Source organism: Podarcis gaigeae (assembly GCF_964106915.1).
Source record: "Podarcis gaigeae genome assembly, chromosome: 6".
Classification (NCBI taxonomy): Eukaryota; Metazoa; Chordata; class Lepidosauria; order Squamata; family Lacertidae; genus Podarcis; species Podarcis gaigeae.
In genome coordinates this window covers 41,586,285-41,608,927 of record NC_139682.1, presented here as the reverse complement: position 1 = coordinate 41,608,927, position 22,643 = coordinate 41,586,285, and the positions used below count along the sequence as shown (strand labels likewise).

Sequence of the window (22,643 nt, the reverse complement as noted above, 5' to 3'; positions counted from 1 at the left end):
AGAGAAATTCATTTGCGCAACTTCACAGCTCACATGTAGTCTTGAAACCTGTTTACTGAACTTGGGCATCTGAAACTTGACCTTGATTCTGAATTGGTCTCTTTATGACTTCCCCTTTACCATGTAAAAACATCTGGACTATATTCTTCTCTTCCCACAATGCTGAGTCTGCGATAATAAATAATCACTTCTTTACCTACAAGAAAGTGCACTTGTTGTCTTTTGGGGCAGAAAACAGTACAGTCAAGTGTTGATTACTTTTTCTTCTTGGTAACCTGCAGAATTTCTCGTTCTCAGATTGGGTTTGGGGCATGGTTTGATTCTTTGGGATCCCTAACATTATCCAGGAGTCCAGGATATACAGATTGCCTCTGTCACAAAGGAAACTGAGATAAAAGTGCAAATATAATGGGTCTTTTAAACTCTCTTCTTTACCAGCTTCAAACTTTCCCCCTGTTGAATTTGCACCGGTATCCTTTACATTGTCTTAACTTGATAAGAAGGAACATGTCTTAATTGCTGCCTTCAAGCTATACTTAATTATATCAGGGAAATAGACAACCCTCAATAGCGAGCCTATATCAAGAAAGCATTTAACAATGGAGGCAATGCCTGGCATAAAATGTGGATGTATTAAATAGAATGATGAAACAAAATATAGTAAGGCAAAGGATGACTTAAGGAAGGGATGAGGAACTTGTGGCCCTGCAGATGTTGTTGGGCTATATCTTCCATCATCCCTGACTTTTGGCTGGGGATGATAATTGCTCGACAACATCTAGAGGACTACAGATTCCCCATTCCTGATATAGACAGATGCCTTTCTTCACCATTTTGTTAACATGAAGTGTACATAAATAGCAACATGACTGAATTTGTGGAGGTTTTTTGGCTTTCCAAATGTACCGGTAGTTCAAGCAATAAAATGGCAGTAGCCATAGCAAGCAAGCCAGATTCATTGTACTAGGTTTGCTAGTACTGTACAGTGTACTAGATTTGAAGCACATTCATGCTTCCTCTAACCTCTGAACTGCTCCCTCCCTGAGAGGGCTGAAGTGATGTGGGATGTTTTAAGTGAAACATTATCATTTTCCACAACGGTATCAAGACACCAGCAAAGTATTCTCCTATCATGTAGCAGAGAACTAGTGAAGCTTTTCCCAAGGTACTAGCATTCACACATACTGTAACACTGATCTTCAAGTTGAAGTTGCAAGTTTATTTTTAAACGTTTTCCGTTTTTGATCTTTTAGACTGCCATTAAAATTTTAGATAACATGTCCAGTCAAAAATGAGTCATAGGAGAAGCTTTGGGCTGTGCAGCAGTATTTTATAAAATAACAAAATATTATTGGAAGGGTTCAGCACATGCTAGATAAAAATAATAGAAAGTTAATAGAATCATTGAGTTGGAAGAGGGAGCATTGCAAGATAAGCCATATAGTTCAAACTATGTTTGGTGCAAAGAATTCAGACAAATAGCATCCCTAATTGATGGTTATCCAACTTTTGCTTAAAGACGTCCCATGAGGGAGTGCTCATTGCCCTTCTGAATCAGAAGATGGTATTTTTGTTTTAAAAAATCACCTGAAAGGCCATAACTCAGTGGTAGAGCATCTGTCTTGCAAGCAGAAAGTTCCTGGTTCCATCACCATTGACATCTCCACACAGGGTTTGGAGACACTCCTTCCTGAAATCTTAGAGATCTGCTGCCAGTCTGAGTAGACAATATTGAATAAGATGGACCAGTGGTGTCTGACTCAGTATAACACAGCTTCCTGTGCTCATTTATATAGCAATTTATTGTAGGGGACCATTTATTTAAAAGAGTGTCTTGGAGGTTGGTGGAACAGTAAAACAGCCCAGTTTATTTACTTTAGTGCCCTTCTCCAGGGATGAAGCAGTTTTATGAACTTCACTGCAGCGAGCGCTTATTTTGGCACTCCAGTGAAACATAGTGGAGGTAAAAAAGTAAAGGGGGAAATATACACACAGAAGGAAAATATACTATATCAAGAGTCTGACAACAGATGGCAACAGAGTACAACAAATGGAATAAACAATAGGAGCGTATTTGCAGCTGCCCTCTCTCTCCATACTCTTTATAACTTTATAAATATCTATAATATCTCTCCTTTATTTGCATTTTTCTGTCCTTAGCAAACATTTTAGATATTCCTCACTGGGAAAGAGCTGCTACCCTTGACCAGCCATTTTCTGCACCTTTTCCAACAACTAGAACATTATAAATGTGACCAAAGCACAGATCTGTATAATGGTACAAGGATTTCCTTTACTTTTGGTGCAATGTTTACATCTGATTTTCCACTTAAATTCCAACGTCAATTTCCTGCAAAGTCATAGACAATTTAGATTCCAGCATTGTATATGTGAAGTTAGAGGTTTTGTCCTAAAATGTCCCACTTTCTGTTGAACTGCATTGTTGGCCTTTCCTCATTTTGAGAAATCCTTTTGGGGGATATCAAACAAGCTAGGTGTGGGGGCTTGCAGTTTTAACCATTACCCAAGCCTTGTTTTTGGCACAGCAACATTGCTACCGCCTTTGCAACGCAGGTGGGGCTATAGTTCAGTGGGAGGACACAGGTTTTGCATGCAGAGTCCTCTGGCACTGCCAGGTAGGGCTAAGAAAAACTCCTCCTTTGAAACCCTAGAGAGTTTCTGACGCAGTTAAAAATACCGTCGCCATATTGGGAAGTTCTGTCGGAGGACTTAAGTCTGAGAGGAGAAATAGAGAAATAGAGCTGTTTTTATATTGTGGGTGAAACTTCTCAGAGGGACTTAAGAATGACAGTTCTGTGATTAATGATGGAAAGAGCGATGTTATCTATGAATGCGATGATATATAGAAACCATCTCGATTTGAGGATTGGATGAACGGAAAATTCACACAGGATTATTATTGGTGTTTATCAGTTTAAGGAGATTATCAGAAGAGATCATAAAGAAAAAAGAGAAAATATACGAACAAGATGAGATGTGGAAACAGCAAGATAAGACTGGATAGAATTATGAAGTTTGTTTGGACTGATTCAGACATTAACGCAGTAGCAAGAAGATGATCAGAATCCCCCTTCGGATCTTGAAATATGGGTCCCCTCAAGAAAATTTAAAATTCGGCTTTGTAATTCGGAATTTATGTGATGTGATTTGATTTGATTGGTCGGTTAATAAAAATTATTTTTTAAAAAAATAAATGAAACCCTAGAGAGTTTCTGCCTGTGAGACTAGTCCAGACTGAGCAAGACAGCATCCTACATTTCCAAACACTGATGCATGACATAATGTATGGATGGTCCCTAGCTGACTGAAGGAAACTATTGCTCCATTGGGGCACACAGCAATGCTTATCAATGACATTATTTATATGTACTTAATTGATCTCTCAGAGAAGCAAGCGGCTCTATCTTCCCCATGAAATGTTTTCATTGCCAATCACTTCCAGTAAAGGAGGGATTGTCTCATCCTCCTATCCTCCAGGGCCCGCCTGCCTGGCTAATAAAGTCCACTAATTCCTACGGGGAATTTCCTTCCTTCCTTGTTTTGATAAACAACAAAAATGGGCAAGACGGGAAGTGACGTCATGGTACAGGAGACAGGAATGATCTAGCTGGCCACTGTGAGAACCAGATGCTAGACTAGGCATGCCTTTCTTATGAGAAAAACCCCTGAGGTTCCTAGATTTTTGATTCACTTGGGTGTGGAGAGGAAGCCATTGGGGTATAGGGAGACAGATCTTAATGAAAGCCTCTGGTTCTGTTCACTATAGTTAGTTAGTTAGTTAGTTAGTTAGTTGATGGATTGTATTTATAGCCCCCCTTTTATAGCCCCCCTTTTCTCCAAGGAGCTCAATATATCTTACATGGTTCTCTCCCTCCTCATTTATTCCCCACAACAGCCCTGTGAAGTAGGTTAGGCTGAGAGGCAGTGACTGGTCCAAGGTCCCTCAGTGCGTTTCATGGTTGAGTGGAGATTTGAACTCTGGTGCCCCAGGTCCTGGTCCGACACTCTGACCACACTAGCTCATATATATCATGCCATGCTCCTGCCATGCATGCATTGCATCCTATGGCCTCCTATATTAAGGAATTCAGCAAAAGCACCACCTTTCAGTCTCACAAATGATAGATGCACAGTTGAATGAGGTCTTGGAATGCAACAGGAAATAAACCAGCGAGGAAGGGGTATCCACTGAATCATATTAGTTAGATCCCACTATAAGCCTTATAGTATAGCCTCTCCTCTTCCCCAAGGGGAGGGGTTGTGAGCAGGAATTGCTTCCCACACTCACAGGGGGGCGTGGCCAGGCCACTGCGTCACTGGAGTCCTGGGCCCACGTCATGCCCCCCCCCCCAGCCAGCCAATCTGACTAGGTGAGGGCCGTAGTTTAGCCGCATTTAAATGGCCGTGGGCCCACGAGCTTTTCCTTGTTTTGTTCCTGCTTCCTTGGATCACCCGCCTGCCCTCCCTCTAGATTTTGCTTCAGTACTTGACCTTGCTATGGACCTCAGTTGGTTGCCTATTCAAGGGGCCTGGTAGGATTTTTTTCCCACTTGGCAGATTGGCACCAGCCAATTGGTTTTTCACCTACCTTGTAGCAAATCGTCACAACTTTGTAAGGTTTGGCAGTTAGGCATTGGAAAATGTGTTGCGTGTTGGAGGGGAGGTTGTGGCCATCACCTACCCCCCCCCCCCGAAGGGTATTCTGTTAAAGGAATCCGGTGGTCGTGGTGCCTGCCCAGATGGTGGCTAGGGCCATGGCACGAGACCCCCCTCGGTGAATCTAGGGGAAAGCTTCCAGTTGATTTGCATCAACAAGCTCCCCCTACAGGTTGTTAACCCTTGTGTGACTCCCTGCAGAGTGGGCAGGAGTCAAGTATAGTCTGTTTGGATCCATTGCCTAAGCCAATATCACTCACATTCTGTAACCAATAAAGTTGTGGCCTTTTTTAGCCCATTAACCTAAAATATTTCTGTCCATGTGTCTTATTTCATCGCAAAGCGCGGAGTGGAGCCTCGACTCACAAACAGCATTTTCTGAGATAAACATGAGGCTCTGTATCCATCTGGCTTGTAACAATGGGCAAAGAAATTAATTAGTGAGAGTGCTTCCGTCCTCCCACTATGGATCCCAAGGGACTTCAGAGCCTCAGGGGTTCTTCTGCTTTCAGAAAAATCCTGGCAAGCTTAAATTGTATGTCATATACCTGATATCTGTACATTAATGTGAACATTACAGTGGTACCTCGGGTTACATACACTTCAGGTTACATACGCTTCAGGTTACATATACTTCAGGTTACAGATGCTTCAGGTTACAGACGCTTCAGGTTACAGACTCCGCTAACACAGAAATATTACCTCAGGCTAAGAACTTTGCTTCAGGATGAGAGCAGAAATCGCGCAGCGGCGGTGCAGTGGCAGCAGGAGGCCCCATTAGCTAAAGTGGTACTTCAGGTTAAGAACAGTTTCAGGTTAAAAACAGACCTCCAGAACGAATTAAGTTCTTAACCCGAGGTACCACTGTATATGGATAAAGAAGGGAAAGTAAAAAATGAATGCCTAGAGGAATATTTAATACTGAGTCAAGAGATTGCAGGATGCACTAACTTTGTCCTCTGAACCACTGACATTTTGCAAACACGTTTCAGGCACATATATCTAAGAAAATAAGCACATAATAAGAACCCTGCTAGATCAGGCCAAAAGTCCATTTAATCTGGCATTCTGTTCTCACAGGGTCCAACCAGATGCCTATGGGAGATCAATAATAGTCTTGTTCTACCTTCACAATCATATACCAGTTGCTGGGAATCACAAATGTTTGCTGGATTCCCACATGCAGCTGGTTGGCCAGTGTAAGAAGAGGATACTGGATGGACCGTTGGACTGACCCATGTCTAGCTCAGTTGGTTAGAGTATGGTGCTGATAACGCCAAAGCTACAGGTTCGATCCTTGTATGGGATGGCTGCATATTCCTGCACTGGAGGGTTGGACTAGATCAGCCTTTCTCAACATTTGGTCCCCAGATGTTGTTGAACTACAACTCCCATCACCCCTAGCTAGCAAGGCCAGAGCTCAGGGATAATGGGAGTTGTAGTCCAACAACATCTGGGGACCCACAGGTTGAGAACTGCTGGACTAGATGATCCTCAGGGTCACTTCCAATTCTATGATTCCATGTCTGGAATGTGTTTGCAAAAGGTCAAAGGTTCAGGGGACACGGCTTGTGTATCTAGCACTCTCCTGGCTCAATATTTCAAATATATGCCATCTTGAGGACCAGAATCCTGCTTTCCTTCTTAAATTAAATTAGAGATTCTTGGAGTTTGCATGAGCTGAGGAAGGAGTTTTCTGCCAGAAAATCTGGAATGTGATTTGGGGCTGGGTTGATTTAGCAGGGGCTATTTGTTCTATCAGTACCTTTCTGTAGAGCTCATGTTCTCTTCTTTGTCAGGCTTGATCTCCTGGATAGTGGGTAGCGGATCCTGCCTTGTAGCAGGTGGCTGTGCTTTTGGGCCTTTGGGTTAATTAGGCTCCCATGGTGGAAATAAAAATTCCCATCTTACTCAGTCCAGATCTGAACCAGATTCATAGCTGAGGCTCTGGACACAGTCCTTGCATTGCTGCCAAGGCTTCAGCACATTGTCTTGAAAACCATTTGTGAGAGATTCTTAATTTTTACATCTGCAGCACTGTCTGCGGTTCATTAGGCATAAGCATGCTGTTGACCTATTGGTACTCTGTGCTTCTTGGATTTTATTTCCTAAAATGACATTTTCTCCTCTAAGATAACAAGTGAATGCATGAATATTGATGAAGCAAAAGGTCACATGGACGGAAAAAATAATTCAAAGGCTGTGCCATGAGAATGAACTCTTCAAAGCCATAAGCTTGGTTCAGTCAACTAAGCCTTTGTCAGTAATTCAGCAAATAACGTGAACACCTGATTAAATTGCAACTACTTTGGCTAACTGTACCCTTGCTCTGCTAGTCACATGTTTGAAATGCTACTGAATTTTCCTTAAAATACAGGGGCTTTACTTAAAAATGCAAGGACTTGTATCTAATTGGCTCTATTTTTAATAGAAAAAATAACTGCAGAACTTGTGTCCTGCCGAAGAAAAATTGCATATTTTACTCCTAATTTGCAAGGTGGTTTTTTTATGCATTAAATAGAACACGTTCCTCTGGATTTAAAATATTGAGAGTGCAACTTCATACTTCTGTGACTTATATATGGGTGTTGTTCAATTCGACGCTGCAGTATGAAGTAGACGGCTGATGTGGAGAGTAGAAGCAATTCTTAATCTTCTCCCCTCATGCCATTTTAAAGAGGAGCCTCCCTCCCCATGCCAATCTTCCCCTTCAGCTTGCAGCACTGGCAGCTGCACAAATTTGTAAAGGTTTTTTTTAAATATAAACACATAAATAAATAAATAACCACAGAATTAGATAAGACTTGTAGATCTGCCCCCTTATGTGGAAACACCTGGGGAAAAACATATCTTGGAGCAGGAGAAAAATCTGTTTTCCTTCTTCCCCTCCCTCCCCAACTTTCTTATACTGAACGTTGGTGCTTTGCAGAGAAAAGGTCTCGGCTTTAATTCCTGGCATCTGCAGTTAGGGCTGGGAAGGCTTCCCTGTCTGGAACTCTGGAGAGGTGCTGACAGTCAGTGTTCAGTCAGTAGTGAGCTAGGTGGGCCACTGGTCTGACTCGGTGTGAGGAAGTTTCTTACAAGACACCCATTGTTGATCTCGTCAGTCATTTTATCCACTGCTTGCTACGTTCTGATCACACTCTCAGAGACAAGCATTATGTAGCTTTGTGGCCTACTCCAGCAGCTCAGTCTGGAATAGGAGACAACAGTGATCCAGTTGGAGAACAACATGTTTTATTTATCAACCACTGATCTTAAGATATTGGCTCTTTCTTCCTATTACTCTTGTCATCGGTCTTGCCTCCAAAATAATTACTTACTTCCTCTCTCTCTCTCTGGCTTTCAGAACTCTCTTCAGGATCTATCCATAAATCCCTCTGGCTAGGAGCTGCCCCGAGAGAAGTGCGAGGCATAAACTTCAACTTTTTGTTATTCAACTAAGAAAATCTGTGAGAGAAACCAGACATCTACATGTGTATTATTCCTTCTTTGAAGAGTGTAATTCAAATGCACCTTGAAGTATGGGTGCTGTACATCTCAATCCAATAAATGTTCATTTTCTTAACCAAATAATTTTACTGATCTGCTATGCTTGTACTGATGTTTTTATTATAGCATTATATTCTCATGCTGTACACCACCTTATTATTTTTCCACGAACGTACAGTTTATATGTTTTTAATTTAAATAAACAAAACCCTCTGTGCATTTTTTCTTCTTTTTGCAGGGGAGGAGATGCCACACTGCAATGATGGTGGAACAATATGGTGTGGTATAGACTGTAACCACACTTGGAAGTGCCTGTGGATCCAGTTTCACCCCCATTACTGACCCTGCAAGTGACACAGTCACACACAATGGATTCTGTCAGTTGGATTGGGGTTCCTGGCTCCATGAAGCCCACATAAAAACTTACTTTATCAGATTTTCCTTCCTATAGGTTTTTCTGATGACAATGCTATTTCACATATTATTTTAACTTTTTTTAAAAAATCACCATTTTAAAATCAAGTCCATCAGATCTCTTGGCTGAAGACACAGGTGGGTGTCCAAATAATAATAATAATAATAATAATAATAATAATAGTAATAATAGTAGCAATAATAATAATAATAATTCATACCCCACCCATCTGGCTGGGTTTCCCCAGCCACTCTGGGTGGTTCCCAACAGAATATTATTATTATTAATAATAATAATAAATAAAGCGATAAAACATCAAACATTAAAAACTTCTCTAAACAGGGCTGCCTTCAGATGTCTTCTAAAAGTCAGATAGTTGTTTATTTCCTTGACATCTGATGGGAGGGCATTCCACAGGGCAGGCGCCACTACTGAGAAGGATCTGCCTAATTTTCTGAAGCTTCACTTCTCGCAGGGAGGTTACCGCCAGAAGGTTCTCGGAGCTGGACCTCAGTGTCTGGGCTGAATGATGAGGATGGAGACGCTCCTTCAGGTGTACTGGGCCGAGGCCGTTTAGGGCTTTAAAGGTCAGCACCAACACTTTGAATTGTGCTCGGAACCGTACTGGGAGATGCAATGGGGTGCTGTTTTCAGTAGGTAGGCTATCAAATTCTCACACCTGTCAAACTCTTCTGCTAACAATACTACACCCACACATTTTAATGCCACCCGGGTGTAAAATAATGAATTGCCCAGTCTCTGATCCTCTTACCCCTAATTTGGACTTTTCCATAGGGATTTGAAACCTGAATCCAAGTGGGGACATCTGCTGCTGATCATAATCAGGAGCACTGGGGAAATTGACAGGGTGGGTTTTTAGTCGCTACACTGGCTGGGTCTGTCAGCTGCTGTAGCACCTCTGCTCCAGCAGGCAGTGCCCTTCTCAGGGGGAACCGCAGTAGGAAAGTTTTTTGTTTTAAATTGGATTATGTTCAATGAGGAATGCAATGTAACAATTTTCATTTAGGTGGTGTAACATAAGAATTGTAGTTTAATGGCTTAATTTAATTAAACATTAATGATTGTGTTATTTTGGTGAAAGATAACTAGGGAAAAAATGTAATTTACCAGTACTGTTATTATACTTAATCATTAAATGACTGTGAACTATAGTGATGTACATGTAGTTACATATGTGTGTTCTAGTCGAGCTGCAGCCACCATAGTCCAATTTTTAGATGCCTGGTGGGTACGTGGCTGAAAGCTGAAGAACAGCAACTCCTTGTTCATATGAAGTTTAATTTTCAAGAGGCATCTATCAAAATAGTGACAATCAGAATGGCTTTAAAAATTGTAATTTCGTTTTGTTTTTGAACATAGTATTGGGAACACAATCTAAATTGAATATAAACAGAACATGCTAATAATCTTTAAAAATGGAGCAATGATCATTTAACAGATGCATGGCCCTGTATCAAGCACATTGTGAAAGATGGCTACTGTATTTCTTGTACTGTATATAAATCACCCTGAGGAGTTCTTAGGAGAGGAACATTTAATTTTTCCTTTTTTTAAAAAAAAATAATTCCAAGTCTTTTGGTGATGTAATATTTTAACAGCTGTTAAAACATATCTACTTATTCATCAGCTGCTTTTTAAAAAGCAACATTTATAGCATATCCCAGAATCACTTTCACTTTTTTATTGATCCAATAGACTAGAACTGAAATATATTTGCTCCTTGACATTCTTCTCAAAATTATTCTTTGTGAAGTTAAATATTCTTCAGGTAATATCTGGGTAGTTAAATATTAACCAAACTTTCAAGGAGTGTATTTGTTTTCAATATTTTATACCTGAAAAAATATTTGCTATTTTGCAGTATATGACAATGGGCTCCTACAGAAGAAGAGCAGGATATGAACACCATAAATAATAATACATAATAAGAGTACACAATGGTATTAAGCATTTGACAGGTAACATGCAACAATAGTCATATTTGACAGTGAAGAGCTTATGGAGAAATGGTGTCCTCACCCACTTTTGGACACACCGACTGCTGGCATGTGGTCATTGGAGGGTTGGCCAAGGGTCAAAGAAAGTCAGCCTGATATAGATGGTTAACATCACGAAAGGCGAAAACCAATTAGCCTTTCCCCCTTTTCATTTTCTTTGAAAATATTAATACTTTGGTATCATAAAAACCCTCATAAAAAGACATATTTTTATCGGATTATTATTTGTAGAGTGTTCTAATCCAATGATGGGGGATTAAATGGGTAAGACTCACATACTTAAGATACTGCTCCTTCTGCTCTTTATTTAACTTAATGCATCATGACAGTAAATCCAATTCCATGTTTGGCTTTCCCCTTTTATTTCCAGTTTAGACTTAAAATTCATCAGTTTGAGTCAGGTATTGGAAATATTCTTTTTTTAAAATGTGGTTATTACATGCAATAGGTTTCTATAGCAGTTACTGTATTTAGTGTTGACCCTATTATCTCTTGCTTGTGTTTCAGTATCACTAGGCCATGCCCTATTAAAAACGTTTCCTTTGAACAAACAGTCTTACTGAATACGTCTAAGCAGACTGCAATTTTAAAATCTCTTATTCCAGTGTAGTATGTTCGGTAGGACTGCCCCGGTCCCTGGAATATATGATTAAAACTACGTATGTGAGACAGGGTTGTTTTCAACATCCTGGGAAATCTAGGGTGCTTTTAGTTAGAAGCAGCACTGTCAGCTCCTTGTTTTTTGTTGTTGTTTTGTTTATATAGGAAACTGGTACCTGTCTGAGGCCTGGGCCTTGGGTTGGTGTCCTTTTCAGTGCAGGGGTAGATTCAGTCTAGATCGCAGCAGTTTGGGGTGTGTCTAAACCTGGAGAATCAAGCACAAATGTTGATCAACTAAGGCGTCTTGTTTCAAAATAAAAACAAAACGGGGAGGGAGGGGGGTAAGCAGTATTGTTCTTTTTCTGGCAACTGGACAAAAGCAAAGAATAATACAGATACATCATTCCCCCCCCCCCCAGTCAGCTGACATTCATATTCAAGCTTGCATTTGGGTGGTGGTCTGCTGGCTTTACCGGCCTGGTTTTTCTTTCCTTGCTGTTGTATCTCTTGGGACTCTTTCTTGCCTGTTTTTATCCTGAGTCTTGAATGCCTGCCTGTCTGAACTCCAGAATTATTTTTGCTTCAACTGCCTCAAATTTTGTTGTTTCTTTTGAGGCTGGTGTTTCTGTAACCCTTCAAGAAATGACAGGCCCAAGGAGGCTAGCATCTACAAGTAGAGGAGAGAGATAACATATTAATTCCAGTTTAGGCTAGGAAAAGTGGGCCTGGATGACTCCAGGGAAAACTCTGAAGGGTAGCAGAAAGCAGTAGGATAATGTTCCAAAATACTTGTGCTACCACTTTACACTGCCCCACATTTTTCACTCACAGTCCATTGAGACTCATCACTCACTTTGTACTCAATCATGTCCTTCAACCCAGCAAAAAGCAAAAGCCACCATTGCAGACCTGGCCACCACAATGTCACCTCTGCCTAACCAGACCCTCATGGTAAGAAGGGGCAGCAGTGAGATCCGTCCCCCCACCTTATCTTTTACAGGAAGAGAAAACTAGTTTAGTAGGCCCAGGTTGGAACATTATGCCTAATCAAGAACACAAGTGAAGCCCAGCGTTGTGTCTGCCAATAACATTTTAGGGACACAAAATACCTCAAATAAAAGCTCATTCTCTAAAAATCAAACAAGCATTGCCCCCGGGTTCACCAGAAATGGCTGGCCCTGCAGGGACAACAGGAGGTTCCAGAAAAAGGTGGGCATTTTGAAGCCCGGATCCCTAATGTAACTATGGAGAATTTGGGAGAGACTACGGGGCTGTCGTTTAGCCCTGTGTATCATTGTTTTGTTTCCCCTCCAATACAAACGCCCACATTTAAACCAAAACATTGTTTTGAAACAGCCAGCCAGGCTTGTGATTGATTCTTCTGTGAGAACAGCTAGACACCAAAACCTGGCTCTCCTTGTTGCCAGGGTCAAATAGCAGCTAACATGACGGAAGTTGTGTTGGGCTCCATTCCTGGAAATCTGCAACTAGTTTATGGGTCATAGTGCCATCACCACATCCTTGGCATGGATTTAGACTCTCTACCAGTGACTGCCTACTACATCAGATTATGATCTCCAAATATATTGTGTGTAACAAATCACTTTTATTACTGTGAAGAGAATAGTGTGATAACATGACAGCTTGTTTACCGTGACTCCTAAGGAGTAGAAGCCAGCATGATGCCTAAGTCAGAGAGTATCACTCTTTATGTTAGTAAAGAACTGTGAATGATTTGCTTTGACATTTTATTTATTACATTTTTATCTTGCCTTTCTTCCAATAAACACAGGGGGTACTTGGTTCTCCCTGCCTCGTGGCCATTTTATCCTCATGACAAAGTGAGGTAGACGAGGCTGAAAGAGAGTGAATGGTCTAAGTGACCTGGTGAGTTTCATGGCCAAGTGGGGATTTGAATTTGGCTCCCCCCCCCAAGCTGAGGGCAATGTTTTCCCGATCTTGAGGAGAAAATATAATCCTCAGTATTTTGCTGTTTATATGGTTTTGAAAATTGTGTATACTGTATATTATTAAACTCTTTTAAATTGTCTTTTGTGGAGAGCTAATTAATGTGTTTACAATATTTTGTTTGCAGCTTTTGTCTTTGTTTGTTGTGAACTGTTTTGAATATACTGTATACAAAAAGCAGTGTACAAATAATGTGCCTGTGACTGACAAGAGTGATTCTTATGGGATATGGACAGCATTTTCTTCATCAAACAAGTGAAGCCAGGTGAGCAAATTCCACCAAAAGAAGACTAATTTGTGCCCCACAAGAACATTATAAAAACCTTATCTGGTGAAAGTGTCCTCTTCTGCGCCTAATATACATCTAGTTGTAACATTTTAATTCATGGGATTCAGTATCATATATTTGTCAGAATACAAGTTCTAACATTTTTGTCAAAATAGTTCAAAATATCTCTGGAGATGTTCATTTGAACATCATCTTTTGCTGTTGCTCTCATGTCCAGTTTACAGGCTTCCCATAGGCATCTCCTCAGCTGTTGTAAAAACAGGATGCTGGACTAGATGATCCAGCAGGCTTGTCTTATGTTTTAGAAGTGGATCTTTGGCTTGTCAAGAGTCAGTCTTTTGAAGATCTGTATTGACAAAAACCTTTCTATGGATTTAACCAGATGAAACTGCGTGAATAACCCCAGAAGCCATTCTCATTGGATACAAAATGTTATTAGCACTGGTCCAAAGTGATCAATTATATCAGGGTAAGCCAGATGGTTGGACCACAGTTCCCATCATCCCTGGCCTTTGGCCATGATGGTTGGGGCTGATTGGACTTGTGGTTGAACAACATCTAGAAAATATCATGTTGATTGCCCTTTATTGTTTTTGCAGCACTCACCAGTCAAGTATCCGGGGGTGGGGACGTTATTTGTATAATTTTAGCATTATTCTAGGGGTCCATCTCTGTGAAGTTGTTAAGATATTTGAATATATAAGATATATGAAATGGAATGTTTATTTAGTAATTCAGTTGATTTCTTTGCTTCTTATTTCCCAGCAATCCCAGCTTCTTATTTCCCAGCAATCACTGTAGAATTCGTTTGACGGTTGTTGAATTTCTGGTGTAACAAAAATCTTGGCCCAAGCACCTTGGCTACAATCCAATGATGGACTTAAGACCAATGAAATTAGAAAGCTTAAGTGTGCCTTTCTTTCAGTTGAGTTTTGGCTTTCGTTGTAAATGAAAGGTCACAGATGGGACATAGTTGAAAGGGACACAAAAAAAACCACACTGTACTTGCCTTGTCAAATATAGTACAAGCAGTTGCAGTCTTCAAATAATTTGGTTCTCTACTAAAATCTGCTCACTAACAGGATTTATGAAGTCCAATACACTTGGGCAGTCATGAAGAAAACCATGTAAATTATTATGTTAGTTGACTCAAACTTTCCAAGCCAACCTTAGAATCATATCCCATATTTATTAACATTATTTGATATATAGCAAGCAATAACAATGGGTTGTAGGCTTGTTAATAGGTTGTGAGGGTTTGATAAAACCAAGCCCTTAAGTCTGCTTTGCAGACTGGTGCTGTGAAGCTGTAAACAATAAATATTTGGGAGGGTAACTAAACACATCCTTAGCTTGAATGAATCCTAAACATTAGACTGCTGAGACTACAGTCCTTAATGCTTTACTAGAAAGTAAAGTCCATTGAAGACAGTGGAACTTGCTTACAAATAAATTTATCTGAGACCAAGCAGCTGATGATTGACAAAAATCCTAAGCACGGGAAGTTGCTACACACACACTCAGCATGCGTGTACCCCAGCTGAGCTGGGATGGGGTAGTTATGGTGGTGTAGCTCAGCTGAACTGATAACCAGCCAGCTGAGCCAGAGATTCACTGAATCCAAAATTGCTTATCCCTGTGATTCTGAGCTCAAAATTGCTCCCTGAGGCTCCTATATGTAATTTTCAAAATATTTTCTGGCAAACTATGCAAACTTCATCTAAGATACAGTGAAATACTTGAATTTAAGATGATTTAGTCCCACTGAGATCAATGTAACTAAATCCATCTTCTTTTACTTGATTAGATTATAGCCTGATCTGTAATTCTGAATCGTAAGTATGTATGCTGTTTTATGTAGGAGGCTAGGAGCTACTGGAATACAAATGGGTTTATTAACCAGCTTTTCCATCTCTGACTCCTTTTTGAATTTTCTTTTAAAAGTCAACTTTTCCTTTCATTGATTGATTAATTTCTTTAACTGAATCTCACTCAATTTGGTACTTAATTTGATGTGACAAATTTATTGTTTCTCCTAAAATTTCTGCATGGTGAATATTCTCTTGAATATATTCCCATATAACAGGAGCTGTGTTTGAATGCCTTTTGGATAATAATTGAGGACATGCAAAGTCTCAGATTTCACCATACAAGGGCACGTTTTGTGCATAGAAAAAGTACCTTTGCTGATACTTCTAGACCAGATCATCCTAAGAACTGGTTTCAAACATTCTGGAATACTAAACTCTTACAGAGACTTCTATAGATATCTATTTATAACTTTCATTTATTTATTTAGAACTACTGTGATCAACATTACACTGGAAGGTCCCCGGGCAGTGAGGCGTTCATATTAAAATGAAGTAATGGTACATTACATTGTCAAAATAATTTATCATTAACATCACAAAGCAGGAAAACCATCAAGCAGTAACAAGGTTTATCCTCCTTTTCCTGGTACCTTAGTTGGGATTTGCCCCACCTACTCATATTCTTTAAATAATACACCATCACACTCAGAATAGTGGAAGTGTTTAAAAAATATCTTACATCGAACAGCATTTCTATTACTTAGTATCCACAATGCTCAGTCCAAAAGCTTTCTTAAATTGGTTTTACATTCTTCTACATTTCAAAAATCTGCATTTTATTCTGCCATTTTTCTCATTTGATTACAGTAACACGCTAGCAACATAGCCAAATCATGACCAGCATGTTCCAGAAATTATTCAGCTGTCACAGCTACAGATGGACTACTGTTTGTGGCACCTCCAGACCTTCTCCTTTTGTGTTCCTGAAAGAGGGTGTGTTAGCATCACATATAATGTGAGTACTACTTTAAAAAATACTTTTGCCTCACAACTTCTTGGACACTTAACGGATGGTCCGCAGGTCATTCTTTATCACCACGAGACCTAATTCCCCACATGGTAGCCCTTTGATGTCTCTCCAGTGGCATTTCTGGGCAAGTTTGACTACTATAATTCCAGGGACAGCCTGTTTCCAGGAGTGATTAGTGTGGCAGTATTTCGGGTCACAGACTGCACATTATTTTCCAGGCAGATTACTGTACTAGCCTAGAGACTTTCTGCTGGCTACTGCCAGCAGGGGACTAACCACCACCATTTCCACCCATCTGCTTGGCAGGTGGAAGTGGGAGGTCTATGCCAGCAGAGTGTTGCTGGTGTTACTCTGTAGGGGGAAGGTGGTAGAGACCCATAAAACTGGGCAGAGGAACACCTGAGCTCAATCCATACCCACTCAACCCAACACAATGGAGGGTTTGGATTGCTCTGCCAATTTGGATTGCAAGTCAAAATGATCAATGAAATGTACCAATTCGATACAAGCACATGGAAGAAAAGTGGGAAGAGCCCATTTTGTGGAGCTGCAGCTTGGAATATGGAGCAGTAAGCAACCCCAATTTATTCATAAGTGACGTTAACGTTGTTTTACATGTATAACTTTTAAATTATTTTTCAATTAAACATTTTACAAACTTACTGATATTCAATGTCTTCCCTTCTCTTTCCATGGTTCATTTTATATATCTTCCATCCCTGCATATTTTACTATAACCATTCAAGTTAGTTTTCCATTTTTACACCATTCAAACATTAATTACACTTTTAAATTTATCTTAAAGCTGCCAGCATTTTCAGTTGTGTCCAATTATTTCCCATATATTCAATAAATGTTTCCACTTCTTCTTTAAATATATGTTCTTCTGGCTCTCTTATTCTATGTGTTAAACCTGCAAGTTCTGCATATTCTAACATCTTAAGTTGCCAATCCTCTTAGTCTCTCACTCATTTTCCATTTTTGGGCTAACGAAACACAGGACGCTGTTGTTGCATATATAAAAAAGCTTCTCTGACCCCTAGGAATTTCTGTCTGGGTTATTCCCAATAAAAAGGACTCTGGTCTTTTGGAGAAGGTAATTTTAAACATTTTTTTCAACTCATTATAAATAATTTCCCAATATTCTTTTACCTTTTTACATGTCCACCACATATTGAAAAGGTCCCCCACCCTTTCTATACAATGAATGATGTTCACATTGTTGGTTCCTCCTGCCCCTTCCCATCACTTTCAACATCTGTTATTCGATGGTAAAGCTTCTGTGAGCTGGAGTGTCCATTCTCTTAAAAGCAGCTATTAATGTCCACTTTCTATCCTGCATCAACAACCCTTTGAATAGTGCAAAAGAGGCTTAGAGGTACTTGTAATGTCACGGGTGTATGTGCATTATCAGACAATGATGGTGGTAAGTGAATTTGACCATTGTCCCACCCATTCAACACACTACCCGACAAGCTCTCTTTCCGTCCATGAAAAATTATGCTATAATAAATTTAAGCTGCCACAAAACTCTTCGTTGCCTTTGTGGCATCCAAGTAACATAACCCCACCTTTGGAAAATACTTCCTTTTTGTGCCAGTCCCACGTGTAATTCTCCCCTGCTTTACATTAGTTCCTCCTTCTTTATTACAACACAGAATCTGGGGTACCTCAAGGACTAATGCATCTTATTATGGCATCAGCTTTTGTGGACTTGAGTGGCTCAGTCCAGGAAAGCATATGCTAGAATAAAAATGCCTTTCAGGTGTCCCAAGGCTGTTTGTCGGCTTCCCCTGCTGCAACCAAGAGGCGACATTATTTATTAGAGGCTTTACCTGGTGCCATTTGCTTTTGATCATTCCTCCTTCCCTATTCCTCTATTAACCCATCGTCCCCACTCAAGACCCCTGGCTAATGACTTCTCTCACTTTCTCCTCTTGCCTCCTCAGTCGCGTAATCCATCACCTCCTCCCTCTTAATTAGCACCCGCCTCCTCCCTGCCTCGCGCCTCTTATCGACCGACACGCCACTCCTTTAATTGCTGGAGGAGGAAGAAAGGAAGAAAGAGAGCGAGGGACCAGTAAGGGGAATCTCCGCGTGGCGCGTCGCCTGCCTGCTTTGACTGTTTGCAGGAGGTGGAAGCAGCGGCGGCGGCGGCAGACAACGAGGAGGAGGCGCGCTCCTGGGCCCTGGCGCGCACTCCCGCCACCGCTCCTCCCGGGGGCGCGCACGTGGTCCCCCGGCCGCGCGCCCGATGGTCTCTGCCCTAATGCGGGAGTCTGAGCGAGAAGGCGCTGCAGAAGGATGGGAGCTGTGCGGGGAGGAGGCGGCGGCGGGGGCACCGGCGGCGAGGTCTTGTAGCCCGGCGGCGGGTGCGGAGCAGCAGCGAAGAGTATCTGGGCGGCGATGAGGCAGCTGTGAGCCTGGCCTTGCCGGCAGGGAAACAGGCAGGGGACTCAGCCCGGGCGGCGGCGGCGGCTGGCCAGGTAAGGCGGCCGCGCTTTCTCCACGGAGGTGGCTGCATCGGGCAGCTGCGGCCCCAGACGGGGAGATCGATGGAGGCATCTTTCGCATCCCCGGCTTAGGGCATCAGGAGGTGGCGGCTCCGGTCATGCAGCAGCGAAGCAAGCAGGGAGAGAGCCAGGAAAGGGATGCAGCTTCCACCTTCACCCTACCAAACGTCCTGATCTCCTGTCCTGGCTCCACCAGCTCATTCCCCCCCCCCCCAAACACACACCTCGCCCCACTGCAGAACCCAAAGGCTCTTCTTGGCCTCCGTTGCTGGTCTTGCTGCAGACCCGTGTCTTGCCTGTCATGCATTGGCTGTGCACTTTGCCAAGCAGTTTCTGCTCCACATGAGCCCCCTTGTCCCTCAGCAGGGCATCTGGAGTTGCTTTGGAGGGGGGGGGGTTATACTCTTGAGGTGGCTACAAGCTCCAGTATCCCGCTACTGCGGGTAAAGGAGAGAATGATGTGACCCAGCCTCTTGAAATTTGGCCTGCTTTCTATTGGGTGGGGGAGATGTTTGACATTTCTGGCTGATTTATTTATTTTTTGCTGGCAAGGAGGCTGGGAAGAGACATCCCCAAACCCTCAGACGTGAGGAAGCTCTGTGCAATTCAGCTTCCTGTCATATATGAAGAATTGTTGTCTGGTCCTCAGTAGGCCTTGATGCTGTGACTTTTCCAGGTAGGAAGACCCTTGGAATACAGATGCAGATGCCCCCCTTTCAGGACAAAGCTGCAGATGCATTGAATGGCCATTCTTCCTCTTTTTGTTCTGTCTCGGGTCTTTCGGTTCACTTTGATTTAAAACAACAAAAAAGGAGAACTGACTACAATGTGTTGGATACATGACAGCTTATAGATGCTCAGTCTAGAACTCTGAACTAGCACCCCCCCCCTTTCCTACCTACTCAGAAGCATCAAGGCCAGTGTTTGATGCAATTTCTTTCTTTTCAATTTTGCCTATGTATCTACAGGCTCAGGTGTGGTACAGATAGCAGTGATGTGTTTATGTGTTGGTTGCTTGAGAGATCTCGCCTGCACAGTTGGAAAACAAGCAAGTACCTCGAGCCCCATAATTCCGGACCTAAAGGGGCCACTGGGAATTTATGGAAAGCTATCCCTTTGCCTGTCACTTGGCTTTAAAAATGGGAGGGCAGAACATCTTTCTGGAGCATCTGGTACTCATTTCTGATAGGAATAGGATGCTAGAATACAGAGATTTGCTCTGGTGTGGCAGCTACAACAATATTTTCTGGGGTGGGGTGAGGCAAATATATGCTGTGTATTAAAAGCCATGTTCATCATGAGCTGTGAGGATCAGAGTTGTGGACCTATTTTAAAAGAAGTGAGCTTTGCATAGGCAATTTGAGTCAGCCTAGTTGGTATTGATCAAGGAGGTGAAAGTGCTGAATCATTTGTACTTTTTCTTCTCCCAGCATGTTAGGCTCTTCAGTCCCATTATCGTCTTCAGGAAGTGCAAGATCTAGTTGCTGAATTATCAGCCTTCAGCATCTTCTTTCACTTTAACCAGTACTGGCATGGTGTGGGAATCCTTTGGACCCCAATAGGCAGCTCTTAACTTCATCTACGTGTGACTTTAGATTGTTCTTCTTTTGATTTAGCTGCTCCTCTCAATGTCTTAATAACGTTTATGACACAGGAAGTGTGCTTACAATATTAGCTAAAACGTATGCTTGGAAAATACTGCCAGTAGTTGAGAGAGGATTATTTTGATATTTATGTATTTTTTACTTTGCAAAATGAAAGGGTCTTCCCCACTGATTCAGTCACATTTGAGGTTTAGGGATAGGTGCTTCTTGTGTCTTACTGAACACTGATCAATACCCAGTGCTGCTATTCATTACAGCTATGTGTTAACATCGAACATTTTAAAGTCCCCATTGATTTTTTATGGGAGACAGTTAAACACATGTTTAACTCTCCCACTGAAATGCATTTATTTCAGTGTTTATAGCCCCAAGTATGAAATGGCACGTTCAATTAAAATATTTGTTACCTAGAAACTAAAACTACCCTTTTTAGGGTGCGACTCTGAAAATAGTACATCAATAACTCCCCAACCTTTTGGCCAACTTTATGCATATGAAGATCCAGGATGAATGTATGTTTAGACCAACACACTGACTATTTTTTTTCCTGGGTCTCTACCTCCATACAGAAATTGGATTTGGGGACCTAGACAGAATCCATATGAAAGAACAATATCTCGCAATCATCCTAAGTCTTCACGTGGGTAGAATTATCTAAGAGGTTGTGCTCACATTTTAAAAGGATGTTTGCAATGGCAAACATGATGTCTGTGAAAATAAGGCCATAAGGCCATTGGTGATGAAACCTGTGTAGCAGATTTTTTTTTTCCTTTTGGAATGTGTTTTATTCCTATAAATATATACTGTGTATATGTGTGTGTGTGTGTGTGTGTGTGTGTGTATATATATAATTCAACTCTGTGAATTTACTCACAAGTAGTCTCATGGACTTTGGGAGATTTGCCTGCTCCATTTTGGCTGTATGAGAGTGCATCTTCCAGATGTTTTGCAGACTTGCTTATGCCTACAACTTACACCTGCAATATGCTGCTAGCAGCCAGTGATCCATTATTCTCGCAGTAAATACACCACACTAAAAGACTTATTCTTCATCTCGGAGGTAATCCTTCCAGCTCAGACTTGGACCTTTATGTGACTATTGCAGTTATTCAGCAGTCTCCAAGAATCTTTTTCAAACACCTTGTTATTTGAACTTGAAACGTGGGTAATAGTAAAAAAAGGCCCTGACAGTTGATCTTAAAGGTTGTGATGAGGACAAGCCTGTAACTGAAGTATGCAAGGGCTAACTTTCTGCTTAACTTTTGATAGACTGTGCCTTTTGCTTTGGGCTGACATGATTTTTCTCTCTCTTTCTTGGGAGAAGAACTATATCAAGATGATGCATAAGAGGAATAGAAGCTTGCTCACTTCTTTGGGTACCTTTTGGCTCTTTTAGGGCAAAACCAGCAAGGATTCTGTTTCCTATGGGCTCCTGGCAAGAAGACAAAATAAAAATCTCTTGATTGAGAAGCCAGCGCTTCTCTTTATTTTTTTTCTTAACCATGTTACCCTAAAATACCTATCCATTAAGCAGACAGCTAAATTGATTGCCAGCATGATTGCTCTGTTTCCTCAGAATGTTTTGGTGCTAATCAAACTTACCATAGCTAATCCTTTCTAAATAAATAAATACCAACTGCCGTCTCTTCATGTTCCCATGAAAATGAAGTGCACTAAAGAAAGCATGTACTGGCAATAGAAAGAAATGGCTTCTGACTCTAATAATCAACGGAGACAGAGCACCTCCTAAAGTTTAAGAAGCCTGATTTGCCTGTTGTGTTTGGTGTTCCCTGGGACTGATAGAATGTGATAGCAGGGGCACTATGGCAGGAAATCCATTTTATTTATCTTAAGGCTTTTTCATGCTCTAGATTCTAGAATGTGGGACTCTGTCGTCCTATATTTATCTAAAGTAATTGCAGTATATAGTGCTCCATTATAGAACAGTACAGGACAGCCTCTTTTTCTTTCTTTTTAAAATACACATGGCCTGGGGAACAAGAACATTTGGCTAAGCAGAAATTCAGGTTGTTGAGCGTGCCTGAAAATTATATAGGGTGACTTTAGGGAGAAAACACAGTGCATTTTGGTAGCTGCTTCAGATTGCATATTCTGTTGTTTCAGAATGTCTCACAGCCTTTAAATATAAAGTAAGGATATACCTCCGGGTGCAAGTAGATAAATAGGGACCGCTTACCAGCGGACAGGTAAACGGCGTTTCCGTGT

At 41.3% G+C, this 22,643-nt stretch overlaps 1 protein-coding gene and 1 long non-coding RNA gene across 7 annotated transcripts in view; one reads left to right on the top strand and one right to left on the bottom strand.

Annotated features, from left to right (window-relative positions):
- Positions 1-7,548: 7,548 nt before the first annotated feature.
- On the bottom strand, positions 7,549-12,180 carry LOC310847823. 2 transcript variants are annotated; one of them, XR_014566039.1, is made up of 4 exons: positions 12,056-12,180; positions 11,379-11,869; positions 9,730-9,899; positions 7,549-8,513 (listed from the first exon to the last, which is right to left on the bottom strand). It is a non-coding gene; the product is annotated as an uncharacterized lncRNA (long non-coding RNA). The 2 variants fall into 2 exon arrangements; XR_014566040.1 differs by lacking the exon at positions 9,730-9,899.
- A 5,859-nt stretch (positions 12,181-18,039) lies between these two features.
- The window catches only part of NFASC (neurofascin), a 181,287-nt gene continuing 176,683 nt past the window's right edge, over positions 18,040-22,643 (top strand). For all 5 annotated transcript variants that reach the window (XM_083745928.1, XM_083745917.1, XM_083745934.1 and 2 more), the window contains exon 1: positions 18,040-18,786. The gene's annotated coding sequence lies outside the window, so the exon portion shown is untranslated. The remainder of the gene's footprint in view (positions 18,787-22,643) is intronic.